At 43.9% G+C, this 21537-nt stretch overlaps 1 protein-coding gene across 4 annotated transcripts in view; it reads left to right on the top strand.

The window, feature by feature from the left end:
- Positions 1 to 21537, top strand: part of SPIN1 (spindlin 1) — a 97109-nt gene that overhangs the window by 45101 nt on the left and 30471 nt on the right. The gene's annotated exons all lie outside the window — the stretch shown is intronic.

The raw sequence follows: 21537 nt of genomic DNA, 5'->3' as shown, positions 1-21537 counted from the left end.
ATGGCAAAAAACTGATGTGTAAAAGAGGCCTTAGCTGGTGACATGACTGAAATAAGTGTAAGGGTACATGCAATGATCAGGACTCGCTGTGTCCTGGACTCAGCGGGTCCTGACCTGCGAGGCCGCGAGACTCCTCCGCAGGAGACTGCAGCTGCTCGTGCCCAAGATCCGCGTTCGGGCGGCTGCGGTCTAATTTGTGTTGTCCCTATGGAGGACACTTGTGACTCCGCAGCAAACAATTTACATGCTGCGCTCGGAAAGTTGCACCGCAGGTTAGTGTATGCTGCAGGAAAAACAAGCACAGTGGGCACAGTATTTCTAGAAATCTCATCCACTATGCTTGTGCTGTACAATGCGTTTTGGACGCAGGTGAAGCATGTGGGGCTTTATCTTGGTTGGGTATCAAAATTGGGGGAACCGCACGCTTTTTTTTTTTTTTATTTTACTGTACGATATAGACCCGCCCACCAGCGTCTGTAATTGGTTGCAGTTAGACAGCTGTCACTCAGCGTGCGGGCACGTCTGACCAATCACTGACGCCGATGGTCGGGAGAAGTAGTGAATACGTATGAGCCTAATAAGCATCTTCGGCAGTGGGAGAAGCAGCGCGAGCAGTGTGACAGCTGCACCAGTGATCGGTGAGTATGAAGCGCTTGGGGAGAGACAGAGAATAAATTTATCCTGGAACAATGTGCGTGCACTGCGTTTTTGTCAAGAAAAACGCAGGTCGAACACACAGCTAACGTTTTTCTTGGATGTTGACACCTCATTTATTTCAATGGGTGACAAAAATGCAAGAAGTGTGTGTGTATATAGATATAGAGATAGATGGACTGAGAGATATACATATACATATATACACATATATATATATATATATATGTGTATATGTGTGTGTATATATGTATATGTATATCTCTCAGTCCATCTATCTATTTTTTATTAAATATATATTTTCTTTTTTGTGAAAGATTTAAAAAAAAAAAAAAAAAAAATGACAACTGCAACGTGCGCATGTAAATTCTGATTTCTCAAACTTTGCTGGGAAGCAAAAGCATACAGTTCATCATTGACACAGTGCAGTTTAAAACGCAAAAAAACCCCGACGTGTGCGTATAGCCTAAGATCTGCACTTTCGTTGCTATTTTCGTGAGACCTGGATACCACTGCATTGTGAAGCTGGTACTTCTTATGCATCCATTTCTGTTAATGAGCATTGTACTGTCTGGTATGCCCTTCCTACACTTTTTAGGGTGGTATTGATAATGCCTCTGTTTTGAGAACCATTTGAAATTGAAACTACCCTTTTTATTTTCAGTGCCATGTTTAATTTGCAGTGTCCAGTGTGGTTTTCTGGATAGTTGTGACATGTCCTCCTGTCCAGTAGCACACAATCCATGCCACTACAGGTGAATCATTCTTCTGGATGTGGAGCGTTGTGAAACCCTTTTAGGCATGCCTCTTTTCCTCCTCATTCTTCCCTTTCTTGCTTTATATTTTTCCATGCTTGGTTAGTGATGTGTTGCAATAACATTATATAAACAAGAAAATTCCAATGAGCGCTTACTCCTGTGGAACGAAAAAGAATTCCATTATTACATGAATTTGTCTTCGGCAAGGTGTGCTTAGGGTTTGCAGTCATAAGATTTCTAAAGCCGATTTATTTCTGTGTTTGAGAAGAGCCTTTTAAAGTGTGTGTGACGTCTTAAAGATTGCCAGATGTTGTACTGGGCATTGTGTTTCTTCTGACAATACTAGGTTGCAATATTTGGTTCGTGATGTCTGCCGCTCCCATATTTTATCATTTTAATTGTGCCATGAATAACTTCAGGCATATGTCAATGGGCACATTTTTCTCGGGTATAGGTTTAAGGCTATGTGCGCACGTTGCGTCGGAGTACCTGCAGTGTATTCTGCACGTTTTCCTTCCCTTGGTTTTTGACCAAATGGCTTTTGGCCATTTTTTAGCGCTAAAAACGCATGCGTTTTTACCGCGTTTTTAGTGCGCTTTTAGCGCTTTTTACCTGCGTTTTCACCTGCGTTTCTGCAGATGCGTTTTTGAGATCAAGACACTGAGAAATAAAGTTGAATTGGTCAAAAAGAATGAAAAAAGAGAAAAAAAGTATAAAAATTAACTTTTATTAAAACTATATGGGAAATTATCATTTTTAATGATAAAATAGTGGTTATGCACATTTTATCAGAAAAATAGGTGAAGTTTCTAATTTTATAACATTTTAAATTTTCGGTTATTGTGTGTGTGTAAAGGAACATTAGAACCCATTAAATTTTGTCCAGAAAAGCATGCGTTTTTGGAGCCAAAAACGCAGTGGAAAAGCAGGTAAAAAGCATGAAAAACGCAGGAATTGTGATTTTGGTTGCGTTTTGCCATTTCTCATTGACTCCAATGTTAAGGAAACGCTGCAGAAATGGCAAAAACAACTGACATGCTGCTTCTTTTTCAGCATGGTTTTTGACCACAAATATGCAAATTAAACGCTGCAGAAAAAAAAGCAAAGTGCAGACAGGATTTCTGCTTTTCCCATAGACTTTGCTGGCAATCAAAAACGCATGCGTTTTAGCGCAAAAACGCTGCTGCTAAAAACGCTGCAGAAACGCGGAAAAAAACGCAACGTGCGAACATAGCCTAAAGGAGTTGTCCGACATAAACTCAAAAATTTTTGTTAAGCTCATCTGTGCTGTATTGTCATATAAATCACACCTACATTATTTTTTGTTTTCTAACTTTTGTTCCTCTTGAATTATCCCTTTATTCTCGGCAGCTCCTTGTTTACATTCAGATCTAGCAAACATGACAATTTCCTGTGCAAAACCTCAGTCAGAGCTGGCACCGCCAGGCCTCAGTGTCCAGCCCCACCCTCTGCCCGCACCCTGCACACACATTCCCTGTCAGTATTCTTCCCCAGCACCTGACCTGGTATCACTACAGCATTGCAAATAACAGCCCCACATATGGCTCTGCACCGCACACATATGGCTCTGCACCGCACACATATGGCTCTGCACCGCACACATATGGCTCTGCACCGCACACATATGGCTCTGCACCGCACACATATGGCTCTGCACCGCACACATATGGCTCTGCACCGCACACATATGGCTCTGCACCGCACACATATGGCTCTGCACCGCACACATATGGCTCTGCACCGCACACATATGGCTCTGCACCGCACACATATGGCTCTGCACCGCACACATATGGCTCTGCACCGCACACATATGGCTCTGCACCGCACACATATGGCTCTGCACCGCACACATATGGCTCTGCACCGCACACATATGGCTCTGCACCGCACACATATGGCTCTGCACCGCACACATATGGCTCTGCACCGCACACATATGGCTCTGCACCGCACACATATGGCTCTGCACCGCACACATATGGCTCTGCACCGCACACATATGGCTCTGCACCGCACACATATGGCTCTGCACCGCACACATATGGCTCTGCACCGCACACATATGGCTCTGCACCGCACACATATGGCTCTGCACCGCACACATATGGCTCTGTACCGCACACATATGGCTCTGTACCGCACACGCACACATATGGCTCTGTACCGCACACGCACACATATGGCTCTGTACCGCACACGCACACATATGGCTCTGTACCGCACACGCACACATATGGCTCTGTACCGCACACGCACACATATGGCTCTGTACCGCACACGCACACATATGGCTCTGCACCGCACACATACGGCTCTGCACCGCACACATACGGCTCTGCAACCCCCCCCATCCCCATCGGGAACACCTGTGGGGTACATACTCACCTGTCCTCGGTCCCCGCTGCTCCTGCACGTTCGTGCACTGTCTGTGCTCTCTTCAGCTCAGTAGTGACGTCACCGCTGTGCTGAAGAGAGCACAGACAGCCGGAGGGACAGTGATGAGAAGCAGCGTTGCGCTGCTTCTCATCAGCACTTTCAAATGTACCGGCATCGGTATCTGTGATGCCGGTACATTTGAATGTGTGATCCTGAGCAGGGGGCCCGGTGCTGGCGCTGACACCACGGCAGCCGGCGCCAGGCCCCGCCCCCCGGGTCACGGACCCCACAGCAGTGCAGGGGGAGGTTACTGGAGAGTAAGAGGTGCGGGGGAATGTGTGGGAGGGTGCAGGGAAGGGGGCAGGGCTCATCACACTGTAGACACCCAGCAGTGAGGTGACATGCTGTTCCACATTTGCATGTCAACATGGCCCTGCCCATGTTGACATGAAATGACCGGAAGCAGCAAAATCGCGGCAGGAGCGGTCACATGACCACTCTGAGCCGGGGGAGAGGGGCTGACAGCAGGGCAGGTAAGTGGTCTCTATCTACTTACCTGCCCCAATGTAGCCCAATAGGGAAATAAAAAAAAAAAATGTCAAAGAAGCCGGACAACCCCTTTAAGAATTTGAGTTAAAATACGTAACTAGAGGCTGCAGCCACTTGTTTAGGGATAACACCTTATTATTGTAATCAATAAACCACGTTTATGTCCTCAAATTTCTTGCACTAGATTATATCCGGAAATACCAGGACAAACGGGAGTATATGGTAAAAATAAGTTTGAGAAAGTGATATTAAAAACATACTCAGATAAGACAGGTGTGACAGCAAAAATCATAAGTGTCACTACAGGGTTAAGTACACCAAAATAGGTATCAAGGACCCATGCCAATATATTGAACAAGTGACTACAAGGTTAAATTATAGGCAGGAGTGCAACATTAAAGCCCAAATAAATGGTTACATACCCATGTAGAGCAAACTGTAATGTGTAGAGAACGCTGTCAACGCCGGTCAGAGGCCCCTACGTACGTTTTTTATCAGCAAGGAGTCGTTCACCACCGTGGTTGTTGATTAATCAGGGCGAGATACAAAATCGATACACAGTGTGTGTTTTTATAGTCCCCCAGGAATTGTGGAACCAAATCATTAGTTCCTCCTGTCACTATACAGTGCTAGCCAAAAGTATTGGCACCCCTGCAATTCTCTCAGATAATACTCAGTTTCTTCTTGAAAATTATTGCAATCACAAATTCTTTGGTATTATTATCTTCATTTATTTTGCTTGCAATGAAAAACAAAAGAGAATGAAACAAAAATCAAATCATTGATCATTTCATACAAAACGCCAAAAATGGACCAGACAAAAGTATTGGCACCCTTTAGCCTAATACTTGGTTGCACAACCTTTAGGCAAAATATCTGCGAACAACCGCTTCCGGTAACCATCAAGGAGTTTCTTACAATGCTCTGCTGGAATTTTAGACCATTCTTCTTTGGCAAACTGCTCCAGGTCCCTGAGATTTGAAGGGTGCCTTCTCCAAACTGCCATTTTGAGATCTCTCCACAGGTGTTCTATCTGATTCAGGTCTGGACTCATTGCTGGCCACTTTAGTAGTCTCCAGCGCTTTCTAGCAAACCATTTTCTAGTGCTTTTTGAAGTGTTTTTGGGTCATTGTCCTGCTGGAAGACCCATGACCTCTGAGGAAGACTCAGCTTTCTCACACTGGGCCCTCCTACATTATGCTGCAAAATTTGTTGGTAGTCTTCAGACTTCATAATGCCATGCACACGGTCAAGCAGTCCAGTGCCGGAGGCAGCAAAGCAACCCCAAAACATCAGGGAACCTCCGCCATGTTTGACTGTAGGGACCGTGTTCTTTTCTTTGAATGCCTTTTTTTTTTTTTTTTTTTTTTTTTTTTTTTTTTTTTTTAAATTTTCCTGTATGGCTTTTCTTTCACAAAAAGCTCTACTTTTGTCTCATCTGACCAGAGAACATTCTTCCAAAATGTTTTAGGCTCTCTCAGGTAAGTTTTGGCAAACTCCAGCCTGGCTTTTTTATGTCTCGGGGTAAGAAGTGGGGTCTTCCTGGGTATCCTACCATACAGTCCCTTTTCATTCAGACGCCGACGGATAGTACGGCCTGACACTGTTGTACCCTCGGACTGCAGGGCACCTTGAACTTGTTTGGATGTTAGTCGAGGTTCTTTATCCACCATCTGTACAATCTTGCGTTAAAATCTCTCGTCAATTTTTCTTTTCCTTCCACATCTATGGAGGTTAGCCACAGTGCCATGGGCTTTACACTTCTTGATGACAATGTGCACCGTAGACACAGGAACTTTCAGGTCTTTGGAGATGGACTTGTAGCCTTTAGATTGCTCATGCTTCCTCACAATTTGGATTCTCAAGTCCTCAGACAGTTCTTTGGTCTTCTTTCTTTTCTCCATGCTCAATGTGGTACACACAAGGACACAGGACAGAGGTTGAGTCAACTTTAATCCATGTCAACTGGCTGCAAGTGTGATTTAGTTATTGCCAAAACCTGTTAGGTGCCACAGGTAAGTTACAGGTGCTGTTAATTACACAAATTAGAGAAGCATCACATCACATTTCAAACGGTGGCAATACTTTTTTCCACCCCTTTTTTTTTGTTTGGGGTGGAATTATATCCAATTTGGCTTTATGACAATTATATATATATATATATATATATATATATATATATATTATATTTTTCATTGAAGACAAATTAAATGAGGAAAATACCAAAGAATTGAAAAGGAAACTGAGTATTATTTGACAGAATTGCAGGGGTGCCAATACTTTTAGCCAGCACTGTAGGTGGCGCGTCCGCACGTCGCAAAGACCCGGTGAATGGGTGGGTGGGCGGGCAACCAGACCGTCAATCGGCACCAGGCATGCGCGGGAGCGGGGACACGTCACCCAGGCTCCGAAGCATGCGCAGGCCGTGTGAGACAGGCCAGGCACCAGCATACAGGAAGAGCGGCATGCGCACAGTGATGGGAATGAATAGATGGGGGTAAGGAAGGTAAAACAGTCCATGTATGATGGTAGAGGATAGTCATCCATGCCATTAGAAAGATGCATATGGACAAATGATGCCATATTATGTAAACTTTAAAAACACTCATATAAAAGTCCTTACATAAATAGATATACATAAATGGCATGCAAGACAGGTCCAAAAACACAGATATTCAGTAAGTAATTAAAGATTATATTTCATTCTTTCATCTGATGCTGTGCTGTTTTGAGTTTCATGGCAGGTGAAGATATTTAATTAAATAATAAAATAAACCACTTGTTAAGTAGAAAGTGGTACAGTGAAGGACGTTGGTGCAGGCTAAACAGTGACCGCATTGAAAGCAACCATGTAGGGGACCTCGTTCCAAAAGGATTGGAGATGGGATGGACATGATGGCTACATGTGAAAATGTCATTTACATTTTGGCACATCTAGCCATCATGAGTGGGGGTATGTCTCAAACTTTTGGCCAGAATAGGGTCAGTCATAAGTACTGGCCAATGCTTCTTATGGCCAGAGTCACACTTGCTAGTAACTCGCGCGAGTCTCGCATCGCATCACCCGGCACGGCCGGACACTCTCCAGAGGGGAGCATCTCGGCTGCATAGAGATACATGCAACCGACCCGCTCCTGTCAGGAGAATGTGTGGCCGTGCCAGGTGATTCGATGCAAGTTACTAGCAAGTGTGACTCTGGCCTAAGAATACGTCTCATTGTCTCCCACTCGTGATATGTTCCTATAAACCTGACGTTAGGATCCGGTCCATCAGTTTTAGGAACATATCTCAGTAGTTGTCCTAGGGGTATTCTTAGCCCTCAGGTACCCACGCTTGATAGAGCGGTTGCTATATCCACGTTACGAAAAACGTTGCTTCAGGTTTGCGGACTGGAGTTCAAAGTCAGCCTCAGATGAGCAGATCTGCCTCCTCCTCAAGAATTGGCCCGTCGGGGTGGTAGATGGGTTGTGACCAGAAGATGCATGCAGCAGGGCATTGACAGATAATTTTTTTTTTTTTTTTTTTTTAATCAGTTTGAATAAAATGATCTGTATCTACTGTGATGTTAATAAACAAAAAAAAATGTTTCTCCTGGTATTTATTGTATTGTTTTGGGGTGGTGTTTTCACACTTTATCTCCATACCAATGGATTTAATTGTGTTCATTTTGTAATGGCTAATTGGGGTTTTTGCATATTACACATTATAATCGTTCAGATTGGTACATCTGTTAAGGAGTAAGATCTTATCGGCTTTTTGACAAGCCCCATCTTTCAAGGGAACGTGTTGTAAAACAATAGGGGGAGCAGCTGCTGAAATCCTACTGTACAACTAGCTCACATTACAGCTGCAGTAAAAGTGGGTTCTGGGTGTTTCCTAAAGGATAAGAGAATGAAGTTTAGGATCACAGTGGGGAGCCATTTTGTTGGTGACCGCAAAGTGATCTGAATGTCTAAAGTGTCAGCTGCATAGTGCCCCTCTGTCCTGTGCTGCCGAGCAGGATCGAAAATGGTGACATGTGGCAAGGAGGGGTGATCTGCAGCCTGAGTGGCACTGCACTTCAGATGTCGCACTGCAATCACCGCACCCAGCTGCCTGCACTTCCTTAAGACCTCCGCCCCTGGCAGCCTGTCCTGTTAGCTTGGTGTCTGTTCCTCCCATCAGCGATTACAGTATTGAGGAGCTTCTAGGAGCGGAGGCCCAAGGTGAGCAGAGGTGGGAGAGGGGTGTGGTGAGTGGCAGGGTGGGGAGCAGCACGCCAGGATCAGTTATGATGCAATCACCGCTGCCCGGCACTGGTACTTGCCCCAGCGGGTGATGGGGAAAGTGCAGCACACATCATATGCTGTGAGCTCCACAGAGATGGGGAGTAATCTCCCTCTGCTGTGATCTCGATCTACATTACAGGAAATGCCCCAACGTGATACCGTTATAAAAACTGCACCCCTCAAACTGCTCAAAACCACATAAAAGAAGTTAACCCTTTAGGTCCTTCGCAGGAACTAAAGCAATGTGGAAGAAGAATTTTTACTTTTCCCACAAAAATGTTACTTTAGCAATAAACGCTTGCATTTTCACCACCAAGCAATTTGTTTTACAATTTCTCCTGAGTACGCCGATAACACACATTTGGTTGAAATCTGTTTGTGTGCATGGCAGGGCTCGGACGGGAAGAAGCACTATTAAAATTTTAGGGTGCAGAATTGTCTGGAATAGATACTGGATACCATGTCTCATTTTAGAGAGCCCCTGAGGTGTCTAAGCAGTGAAGCTCCCCCACAAGTGACCCTGTTTTTGAAATAAGACCCCTTTTAACCCCCTTTAGGGACAAAATTGGCTTAGTCCTTATGACAGGCCATTTTTATTGCGATTCTGACCAGTGTCATTTTTATGAGGTTATAATTCTTGAATGCTTCAGTGGATCTCTGATTCTGAAATTCTTTTCGAGGCATAGGGTCATTCCATGTCACGTGAACCAATGATATTTTTTTTTTTTTTTTTTTACCTCTCTATTTCTAATTCTTTTGAGATTTTGTTATTTGGCAAGTGTCAGAGAATGCAAAATGTAAAGAAAAAATATTCTAGATTATTTTTTTTTTTTTTTCAAATTTTCAATGTTTGGACAGTGCAAATTTCGGTGTTGCCTGCCTTTACATCTCTCCTGATAACTCAGGCTAGAAAAAATAGAGAAACAAAATAAGCACCATTCTTCTCAGAACTGTACAGGCTTTCACGAGATGTCACAAGAGTATCTTTGTTAAAGGGAACCTGTCACCTAGAATATGCGTTCTGACCTACCAGCAGACGCATGTGTGCCCTAATTACACTTCTCTACCCATCTGTGTTATAAAATTGTATAATATGAAAGTAATAAACGTTTTATTACCTTCATATTTCGTATGTAAATAGCAGGGAATGTGGTCACAGGGGCGGCGCCTTGCCCTATGGACGTCTGCATATTTCCATGGTATCACGCCCCCCATTAGTCATGTCCGCTCGCGCAGGCGCAGTTCGCTCTGCCATATCGCAGGCAGAGCAGAAAACATAGCTGTCTTCGCATGCCGGTGAGCTAAATGCGCAGGCACGAGGATTAGGTCGGGTACGAGGATGACGCAGTGACACCATGCACAGCGCCAATCATAATCTCGCGCCTGCGCAAATAGCTCACCGGTGCGCGAGGGTAGCTATGTTTTCTGCTCTGCGGACGGGAGTGCACAGGCGCGAGATTTGAAAGAGCAATGTGGATGATGACTGAGGAGTCATCACGTCAATGAAGAAAGGAGGACGGCAAACAGTGGCAGGGGGGACAGGAGCTGAAAGAGCACGCCCATCTGAGCCACACAGGTCATTAGCATACCTAACGGTCATGTTTTATAAAGTTATTTTTGGGGTCTGCAAGGGGAGTCAGGGAACAAGGTGCACCTTCATAGAATGCAGCCCAGGACCTGCAGAAGGTGATACTTTAGTTTAAGGCTATGTGCGCACTTACCGGATTTTGCCGCGGATGTTTTGCGGTTTTGCTGCATGTTTCGCTGCAGAAAATGTTCATAACATCTCTGCAGTGAATCACCAGCAAAACCTATGGGCAAAAAAAATCCTGTGCGCACTAGGCGGAATTTGACAGCTGCATGTTTTGCTGCGGGATTCCCGCAGTAAAAATAATTGCATGTCAATTCTTTTCCGCACGTCGCTGTGGGATTTCACTCCATTGACTCCAATGTTAATCGTGAAATCCCGCAGGGAATAACGCAGGAAGCAAATTCTGTGCGGTTCACTGCGTTTTCCTGCGTTATTCCCTGCGGTATTTCGCGGTTTACCTCCGGTAATGTACATCGCTTGCTTGCGGTTTTGCAGGGAAGTGATGTCATTACAGGAAGAGGAAGCCGTGCAGAGAGTAAACACACAGAGATCACACACACACAGACATCACAGACATAGATCACACATAGAAAGAAAACGGAAATATAGAAAACAAAGAACGTGGGCTCCGCTGTATATTTACCGTCCAGCCGAGGTAGGCACACAGCGGCGGCCCGGTATTCTCAGGCTGGGGAGGGAGAAGGGCAGGGTTAATGTCCCCCGCCTCACTCCCCCTCCCACAGCCGAGAATATCAGCCGCAGCTGCCCCAACACTGTCGCATGCATTATGCGGCAGCACCGGCGTGTCCCCAGCTCTTCTTGCTGCCGTGTAGCAGTGGCAGCAAGGTAATACAAGGGGTTAATGGTGGTGGATCACCCCCATTAACTCCAGGCTTGATCATGGCAGCGTCTATGTGACAGCTGACATGATCAACCCGCAAGTAAAGTGAAAAAAACAGACACCGAAAAATCCTTTATTTTAAATAAAACAAACAAGCCTCGTTCACCATTTTATTAACCCCTCCCGCACCAAAGCTCCGGCGTAATCCGCAGGTCCTGCGCTGCTTACATCCAGCCGCGACTGACAGACACAGCGCTGAATTAAAGCAGCAGACAGCAGAGGTAATTACCGGTCATTTCCCACGGCCGGTAATGTGAACTCACTGCCGACCGTGGGAAATGTAGCGATCTGTCCTCTATCTGTCTGTCTATCCCTCTGTCTGTCTGTCTGTCTGTCTATCTATCTATCTATCTATCTATCTATCCCTCGATCTATTCTTCTGTCTATCTATCTACGATCTCAGAATTAAATGACTTTTTTTTTTTTTTTTCAATGTGCTTTATTGCATTGAATGCAATAAAGCACATCCCAACCCGCACGCGGCAAAACCGCGGTAAAACCGCGGCAAACCGCATGCGGTTTTCGGGTGCGGTTTGCCGCGGGTGCATGCGGAATTTTCTCAAGAAAATTCCATTTCCCAGTGCGCACATAGCCTAAAAGTGAAAAAACTGGTGAATGTTTCCCTGTAAGGAAATGGGGTATATGTACAATCAAACTACATGATTCAGTCCACTACATAAAAGCTAATCTTTTCCACTTCATCTCAGGTGTCAATCCATTACAATAAACATTTAGGCTACATGCGCACGCTGCTTTTGGCTGCAGTTTTGTCAGAACTTTCTGACATTTGACTTCCCAGCAAAGTGTGAGAAGTCAGATTTTCTATGCGCACATTGCAGTTTATTTGTAAGCGTTTTATTTGTCAAAGGTTTGTGACAAAAAAAATGCAGCATGTTCATTCTTCCTGCGTTTTTGTCAACATTTGTCACAAAAACGCATGGTGTGAAACGCACCGAAAACGCAGCAAAAACGCACCTGAAATTACATGCGTTTTTTGTGACATTTCCAGGCTCTCTGACGAGGTGCAGTTTTGGCTGCAGTTTGGTTGCAGTTTGAACACAAAAAGATGCAGCGTGCGCATGTAGCCTTAGTAAAACAACTCTCCACATTTTACATAATTGTTTTCTTCTTAAATCATATACGAGTTCCTGCTGTGATCCACTCCTGAAGTAAATTATGCCACAGATTAATAGTTTTTACGATAGGGAAACCTGCTCTTGGAGATTGTGCCTGTCTTTCTTCAGGTATAGAGGGTGCCCTTGCGGGCTTCTTAGAATCTATTTAATTCCTCCATGACCGTTTTTTTTTTTTTTTCTCTTCTCGCACTCAGACTTGCATTGGAGAGACTTGCACAAGAAACTCTAGAATTTGCAGCATGCTGCGGTGTTGTTGTTTTGTTTTTGTTTTTTTCGGGTTCTCTTACACACACACACCCTTTAATCCGATTTGCGTATTGCATGCAGTTATGCTGCGATCGGCACCGCAGCGTAACTGCATGCGTCCTGCGTCCCCAGCACAATCTATAAAGATTGTGCATTATCTATGCGTACGTTGCGTTTTAGAACGCAGCGATTTGCATGCTGCCAAATCGCTGCGTTCTAAAATGCAACATGTCACTTATTCCGTGCACTTTGGATGCAGCCCCTGCTCTGTCTATGGGAGGGGCTGCATCCAGAGCGCATGAAATTGGCTTTTCAGTACGCAGTGTTTCTGCAGCGACTTGAAGCGCACGTGTGCTGTTCAAATCGCTGCAGAAATTTCTGCAGGGACAGAACGCAACGTGGGCACATAGCCTGACATAGCTTGGAGGCCTTTCAGTGAGAGATACCACTTTCCTGCCTCCCGCATCCCAAACTGAGAACAGAATCCCTGGGCTAAGTGAGTTTTTGACGTGCAAATATTTTCTCTACAGGAAAGGAATGGTACAGGTCAGTCTAGGGGAAAAGAAACCGGAATCCAAAGCCTTAGGTAAAAAGAAAAAAAAATATTTTTGTATAGTGGTTTTTTTGGGTTTTTTTTTATTTATTATTTTTTGTTCACTGCTAATAATTACTTGTTCTTTTTGTTTGTGTAATTATCTGATAATTGCAATTTCCATAGTCAATTATTTATTTTTTTTTTTTCTTCCGATTGGTTGGACCTTCCGATCCTGAGTATCTGGGGGCTCGCCCATCACTAGTACTAGCTACACTTTGACAGTTTCTTAGGTCAAACAATAGAACGGGTTAGAAATTTGGTTGCAGGATACTTACCGTAGTTGCCAAAGGTGTAAAATTCACAGACTTGCTTGGACAAACTGTTAGGCCAGAGTCACACTTGTGAGAGACTCGTGCAAGTCTTGCATCACATCACCCGACATGGCTTGCAGCTCTCCTGACAGGAGCACCTCAGCTGCATAGAAATACATGCAGCTGACCCGCTCCTGTCAGAGTGTGTGGCCATGCTGGGTGATGTGATGTGAGACTCGTGCGAGTCTCTCCCAAGTGTGACTCCAGCCTTACTCTGACCTTGAAACTGCTGATCTCCAGGGAAAATTAGACTAGTTTGTGATCCTTAGGAGGGGGTTGTAAACCTCAAAGAATCGGGTTGTTTATCCTTCTGCAGCCACATTATCTTTTATCTTTTTGCTGTGGACAATTGTTTTACTCATTTATTTAAATAAAATTTTGGATTTTGAAATGGAAATTAGATTCATATTGATATGAATATATGTCATAGCTTTATGCGTTCTCAGTACTTCTGTAGCTGTGAGTTTGGGGATCTGTTTGTACTGCTGTAACATTGTCATAATAGTTATCACAGATGGTACTGGTAGTTGTAAATGATTTAGAATAATCCATATTCCCCAATGGCAAAAAAAGAAAAATATATCCAATATTCCACTGTATAGGGTTTCTCATTAAAACAAAATATGATCTCTTTATTTTGCGTATGGGATATCTGAGCAACTCCCATTTTTCACATAATAATAATAATAATCTTTCTATAGCGCCAACATATTCCACTGCGCTTTATAATTCAGGAGGATCATATATAAACAAGTAGCAGTTATACAAAATACAATAATTAGAGTATGAAGAAAATAAAAAGGCAACCCTGCTCGTGAGAGCTTACACTCTACAATGAGATATGGGGGGGGAAACAAGGTGCAAGTTCTTATTCACATTGACAATCCAGCCATCTCAAGGAAATGGGGGAAGGTTAGCACTGCAGTCTTACAGGGACAGTATTGCCAATGTATGTAAAGCGCTGTGGAATTAATAGCGCTATATAAATGAATACAATTATTATTAATAAAGGATGCCTTTACTAGTCAGCCAGAACCTTGAGAAGCATTTGGGTGCGGTGGAGTTTGACATGGAGTTATGTTCTGATAGGTCGTGGAGGGTCTATGTGAATTTAATTTGGTTAGGGAGTGTGATAGGCCACCCTAAAAATGTGTTTTCAGGGAGCGTCTGAAGCTAAGTTGTGATTCGTCTTAGCCTCTTGGTGTAGAGCGTTTCAGAGGATTGGTGCAGCTCTGGAGAAGTGTTTGATCTGGGAGTGGGAGGTCCGGATTAGTGTGGATGTTAGTCGGAAGTCATTTGCAGAGCGTAAGGAACGAGGAGGGTGGAGATGTAGGGGTAGGTGCCGCACTGTGGAGAGCTTTGTGGGTGAGAACATGCAATTTGATTTTGATCCTGTGATAAATGGGCAGCCAGTGCAATGACTAATGTAGAGAAGAAGCATCCTAGTAGCAGTTAGCCAGATAGGTGACACTGGCTGGTGCATTAAGGATGGACTGTAGAGTAGAGAGTCTAGTTAGGGGGAGACCAATTAATAGAGAGTTACAGTAGTCAAGGCGGGAGTTGATCAGGGCCACGGTGAGGGGTTTTTGTAGTTTCAATGGTGAGAAAGGGGCGGATTCTAGAAAAGTTCTTGAGGTGCAAAAGATTGTATATAGGAGGTGAAGGAGAGATCAGTGTCAAGTAACACCCCGACAGCGAGCCTGCTGCCTAGGAGTTATCGTGATGCCCACACAGAGAGGGACATGTCTGGTTTAGGAAGGTTAGACGAAGGGAATAGAAGTTGTTTTGTAAGAGTTAAGTTTCAGAGAGCAGACCTGATGTTGCAAACTGCAGTCAGTCACTAGTGTTCTGTAGTACGCCGGGGATGAGGTGTATAGTTTTATCAGCATAAAAATGGTACTGGAAGCCAAATCTACTAATGGTGTGTCCAATTGGGGCAGTGTAGAGGGAAAAGAGGGCTGAGGACTGAACCTTGAGAGACCCTAACAGTGAGAGGAAGAGAAGATGTGGAGCCAGCAATTGATATGCAGAAAGATTGGAAGAGAACCAGGAGCGCATGGTGTCCTTTAGGCCAACTGAATGGAACATAGAGAGAAGGAGAATCCGTGTTGAAGGCTGCAGAGAGGTCAAGAAGAATAAACAGTGGTCTCCATTACGTTTTGCTGTCAATGGGTCATTGGTTACTTTGACGAGGACAGTTTCTGTTGAGTGTAGGGGGCGGAAGCCAGACTGTAAAGGATCTAAAAAAGTGAGCGGATAGGTGGCGTGTGAGGTGGGAATAGACCAGACACTCAGAGTTTGGAGATGAAGAGGAGATTGGAGACTTGTCTGTAGTCTGCCCACGATGGGTCAAGAGAAGGTGGTGTTTTATTTAAAAAAAAAAAAAATTAAAATAAAAAAAGTGAGGGAGGTGGGGACGCTACCAGAAGAGAGAGATTGAAGAGTTTAGTTAAGTAGTGACGACCGTAGAGTGACTGGAGTAGGTGTGAGGGGAAGGGATCAGTGGTGCAAGTGGTAGAATGAGAAGAGAGGAGTCTAGAGACTTCTTCCTCTGTGACTGGGTCAAATGTGGAAAGTGAGCTGGATGGGATGTGGGGAGGGATGGGAATCGTGAAGCTTGGTGGCTGGGAGCTGATCTCTTGGCAAAATGTTTTCTATTTTTCTCTGTGAAATACGAGGCCAGGTCATCGGCATGAAGGTCTGTGCTTGGGGAAGGGAGTGAAAGCTGTCGAGCTTTTTTGGATTGTTTGATAGTGAGATCAGGGTGGTGATGTAGGTCTGTTTGGCGAGGTGAAGGGCAGTGTTGTAGGTTCTTAACTTCAACCACTACAAATTCATGTTTTCTGGTGTGCGGGTTTTCCTCCATAGGCATTCAGGACTCTTAGAGCATCACTGGAGAAATCGAGTTTTCAATGTGAGCCATGGCTGTTTTACTCTGTGTTTGGACGTTCTGAGGGTGAGGTGCGCTACTTGGTCTAGGGTTCTTCTGATTGTGTGATTGTAGTGATTTACAGCCAGATCAGGACAGGAAAAAGAGAGATGAGGGACAGTGATGAGTGTAGAGTCTGTAAGTGTCTGAGAGTCGATGACCTGTAGGTTTCTGAATGTGTGATTAGGTGGGACTCTGCTGGGTGAGGGTTTGTGAGCTTGAAGGAGAGGATGTTGTGGTCAGAGAAGAGGTGAATTTTCAAAGTGAGAGACTGAGCAGAGGCGGACAAAGACCAGGTCAAGTGTGTTACCATCTACATGTGTCTCAGAGGATGAGAGCTGTGAGAGGCCAAGAGAAGTGGTTAAAGATAGAAGCTGGGATGCAGATGGGAAGGAGGGGCTTTCATGCCTTTATTTTGGTACATGTTGGCATATGGTGACTTGGATTTGGAACCAGCTGTAACAACCATTATGGGGAAAAAAAATTTAGTTTACGTTAACTAGACTGATTCCTCCCCCCTCCCCCCAAAATATATCTTTAAGGTAGCATTAACCATGCCATTTGTTCTAAAATAATATTGAATGTTGTGATGATTTTCTCTAAACCCTATAACTCTTCCCCCCAATCTCAAGCAGAGCAAGAAGTGAAGGCAAACCTTTTAATTTATGGAATAGAATTGCCATTTGCATATGTATTCACCCCTTTTGCTATGAAGCCCCTATAAATTTCTGGTGCAGGCAGTTAACATAAGTCACATGCTTAGTGACAGTCTACCTGTGTGCAATCTGTGTCCCATGGTCTGTCAGTTTACACACACCTTTTCTGAAAGGCCACAGAGGCTGCGCAGAAGCGCCACTAACCAAACACCAAGGAGATCTCCAAACTAGTCAGAGACGGAGTTAAGTACGAGTCATGGTTAAGTTCTTTTTATAAATAAAAAAAATAATCCTAATCTAATCTCCCGAAGCACCATCCTATCAAATGGGGAAAAAACGTGGTATCCTAACAAATCTGCGAAGAGAGGGCCGCCTACCAAAACTCAGACCGGGCAATGAGGGCATTAATCAGTGAGGCCGCACAGAGAACAAAGAACCTCTAAAAAAAAAAAAAAAGCTGCAGAGTTCCCAAGCAGAGACTGGAGTTTCTGCCCATAAAACCACTAAGTTTGGAGGCACGCTAATGTATGACTCGCGCATTGCCCAGACTGGCCATCTGCTCTCCTGAACAAAGTACGAAAGCTTTGCGTTTTTCTTTGCAGCTAACACACTCTGGTCATGAGAGCTGTCAGCGGGATGTGATGCTTCTGTGAGTCATACTGTAGTGACTTCAGCCTAAGCCATACACTCCATAGAGCTGCCCTTTTCTGGAAGAGTGGCCTGAAAAAAGCCTTTACTTAGACAAAAATTGGGAAGCTCATTTTGATTTTGCCAAAAGACGTCTGAGAGACTCCCCAAATGTACGGAGGAAGGTGCTGTGGTCAGATGAGACCAAAATTTAAGTTTTTGGCCAGCAAGGTAAATGCAATGTCTGGTGCCAACTGCCAAACAAACACATCTCTGGACCCCAAGAACACCATCCCCACAGTGAAACATGGTGGTGGTGGCATCATCATGCAGTGGGGATGTTTTTTTTTTTTGGCAGGGAGGACAGGGAAAATGGTCCAAGTCGAGGGGAAGATGAATGATGTGAAACACAGGGATATTCTTGCGCAAAACCTGTTTTGTCAGTGATTTGAGACTGGGACAGAGGTTCACCTTTCAACAAGATAATGACCCAAATCATGCTGCTAAAGCAACACTTGCATGGTTTAAGGAGAAATGTGTAAATGAATTGGGGTGGCCCAATAAAAGCCCAGACCTTAATTTGAGAATCTGTGGTTAGACTTGAAGATTGTTTTCGCTGATGGCTAGCAATCTAAATCGAACGAGCTGTAGCAGTTTTGCCTTGAGGAATGAGAGAAAATCCCAAACGAAAGCACATACATACATACATACATACATACATACATACATACATACATACATACATACATACATACATACATACATACATACATACATACATAGTTAGGTCCAGAAATATTTGGACAGTGACACAATTTTCGCGAGTTGGGCTCTGCATGCCACCACATTGGATTTGAAATGAAACCTCTACAACAGAATTCAAGTGCAGATTGTAACGTTTAATTTGAAGGTTTGAACAAAAATATCTGATAGAAATTGTAGGAATTGTACACATTTCTTTACAAACACTCCACATTTTAGGAGGTCAAAAGTAATTGGACAAATAAACCAAACCCAAACAAAATATTTTTAATTTCAATATTTTGTTGCGAATCCTTTGGAGGCAATCACTGCCTTAAGTCTGGAACCCATGGACATCACCAAACGCTGGGTTTCCTCCTTCTTAATGCTTTGCCAGGCCTTTACAGCCGCAGCCTTCACGTCTTGCTTGTTTGTGGGTCTTTCCGTCTTAAGTCTGGATTTGAGCAAGTGAAATGCATGCTCAATTGGGTTAAGATCTGGTGATTGACTTGGCCATTGCAGAATGTTCCACTTTTTTGCACTCATGAACTCCTGGGTAGCTTTGGCTGTATGCTTGGGGTCATTGTCCATCTGTACTATGAAGCGCCGTCCGATCAACTTTGCAGCATTTGGCTGAATCTGGGCTGAAAGTATATCCCGGTACACTTCAGAATTCATCCGGCTACTCTTGTCTGCTGTTATGTCATCAATAAACACAAGTGACCCAGTGCCATTGAAAGCCATGCATGCCCATGCCATCACGTTGCCTCCACCATGTTTTACAGAGGATGTGGTGTGCCTTGGATCATGTGCCGTTCCCTTTCTTCTCCAAACTTTTTTCTTCCCATCATTCTGGTACAGGTTGATCTTTGTCTCATCTGTCCATAGAATACTTTTCCAGAACTGAGCTGGCTTCATGAGGTGTTTTTCAGCAAATTTAACTCTGGCCTGTCTATTTTTGGAATTGAATGGTTTGCATCTAGATGTAAACCCTTTGTATTTACTTTCATGGAGTCTTCTCTTTACTGTTGACTTAGAGACAGATACACCTACTTCACTGAGAGTGTTCTGGACTTCAGTTAATGTTGTGAACGGGTTCTTCTTCACCAAAGAAAGTATGCGGCGATCATCCACCACTGTTGTCACCCGTGGACGCCCAGGCCTTTTTGAGTTCCCAAGCTCACCAGTCAATTCCTTTTTTCTCAGAATGTACCCGACTGTTGATTTTGCTACTCCAAGCATGTCTGCTATCTCTCTGATGGATTTTTTTTCTTTTTTTTCAGCCTCAGGATGTTCTGCTTCACCTCAATTGAGAGTTCCCTAGACCGCATGTTGTCTGGTCACAGCAACAACTTCCAAATGCAAAACCACACACCTGTAATCAACCCCAGACCTTTTAACTACTTCATTGATTACAGGTTAACGAGGGAGACGCCTTCAGAGTTAATTGCAGCCCTTAGAGTCCCTTGTCCAATTACTTTTGGTCCCTTGAAAAAGAGGAGGCTATGCATTACAGAGCTATGATTCCTAAACCCTTTCTCCGATTTGGATGTGAAAACTCTCATATTGCAGCTGGGAGTGTGCACTTTCAGTCCATATTATATATATATATAATTGTATTTCTGAACATGTTTTTGTATATATAATATGGGCTGAAAGTGGACACTCCCAGCTGCAATATGAGAGTTTTCACATCCAAATCGGAGAAAGGGTTTAGGAATCATAGCTCTGTAATGCATAGCCTCCTCTTTTTCAAGGGACCAAAAGTAATTGGACAAGGGACTCTAAGGGCTGCAATTAACTCTGAAGGCGTCTCCCTCGTTAACCTGTAATCAATGAAGTAGTTAAAAGGTCTGGGGTTGATTACAGGTGTGTGGTTTTGCATTTGGAAGTTGTTGCTGTGACCAGACAACATGCGGTCTAGGGAACTCTCAATTGAGGTGAAGCAGAACATCCTGAGGCTGAAAAAAAAGAAAAAATCCATCAGAGAGATAGCAGACATGCTTGGAGTAGCAAAATCAACAGTCGGGTACATTCTGAGAAAAAGGAATTGACTGGTGAGCTTGGGAACTCAAAAAGGCCTGGGCGTGTACGGATGACAACAGTGGTGGATGATCGCCGCATACTTTCTTTGGTGAAGAAGAACCCGTTCACAACATTAACTGAAGTCCAGAACACTCTCAGTGAAGTAGGTGTATCTGTCTCTTAAGTCAACAGTAAAGAGAAGACTCCATGAAAGTAAATACAAAGGGTTCACATCTAGATGCAAACCATTCATCAATTTCAAAAATAGACAGGCCAGAGTTAAATTTGCTGAAAAACACCTCATGAAGCCAGCTCAGTTCTGGAAAAGTATTCTATGGACAGATGAGACAAAGATCAACCTGTACCAGAATGATGGGAAGAAAAAAGTTTGGAGAAGAAAGGGAACGGCACATGATCCAAGGCACACCACATCCTCTGTAAAACATGGTGGAGGCAACGTGATGGCATGGGCATGCATGGCTTTCAATGGCACTGGGTCACTTGTGTTTATTGATGACATAACAGCAGACAAGAGTAGCCGGATGAATTCTGAAGTGTACCGGGATATACTTTCAGCCCAGATTCAGCCAAATGCTGCAAAGTTGATCGGACGGCGCTTCATAGTACAGATGGACAATGACCCCAAGCATACAGCCAAAGCTACCCAGCAGTTCATGAGTGCAAAAAAGTGGAACATTCTGCAATTTCCAAGTCCATCACCAGATCTTAACCCAATTGAGCATGCATTTCACTTGCTCAAATCCAGACTTAAGACGGAAAGACCCACAAACAAGCAAGACCTGAAGGCTGCGGCTGTAAAGGCCTGGCAAAGGATTAAGAAGGAGGAAACCCAGCGTTTGGTGATGTCCATGGGTTCCAGACTTAAGGCAGTGATTGCCTCCAAAGGATTCGCAACAAAATATTGAAAATAAAAATATTTTGTTTGGGTTTGGTTTATTTGTCCAATTACTTTTGACCTCCTAAAATGTGAAGTGTTTGTAAAGAAATGTGTACAATTCCTACAATTTCTATCAGATATTTTTGTTCAAACCTTCAAATTAAACGTTACAATCTGCACTTGAATTCTGTTGTAGAGGTTTCATTTCAAATCCAATGTGGTGGCATGCAGAGCCCAACTCACGAAAATTGT

This window comes from Anomaloglossus baeobatrachus, chromosome 1 (genome assembly GCF_048569485.1).
Source record: "Anomaloglossus baeobatrachus isolate aAnoBae1 chromosome 1, aAnoBae1.hap1, whole genome shotgun sequence".
Classification (NCBI taxonomy): Eukaryota; Metazoa; Chordata; class Amphibia; order Anura; family Aromobatidae; genus Anomaloglossus; species Anomaloglossus baeobatrachus.
This window is presented reverse-complemented; position numbering and strand designations above follow the sequence as displayed.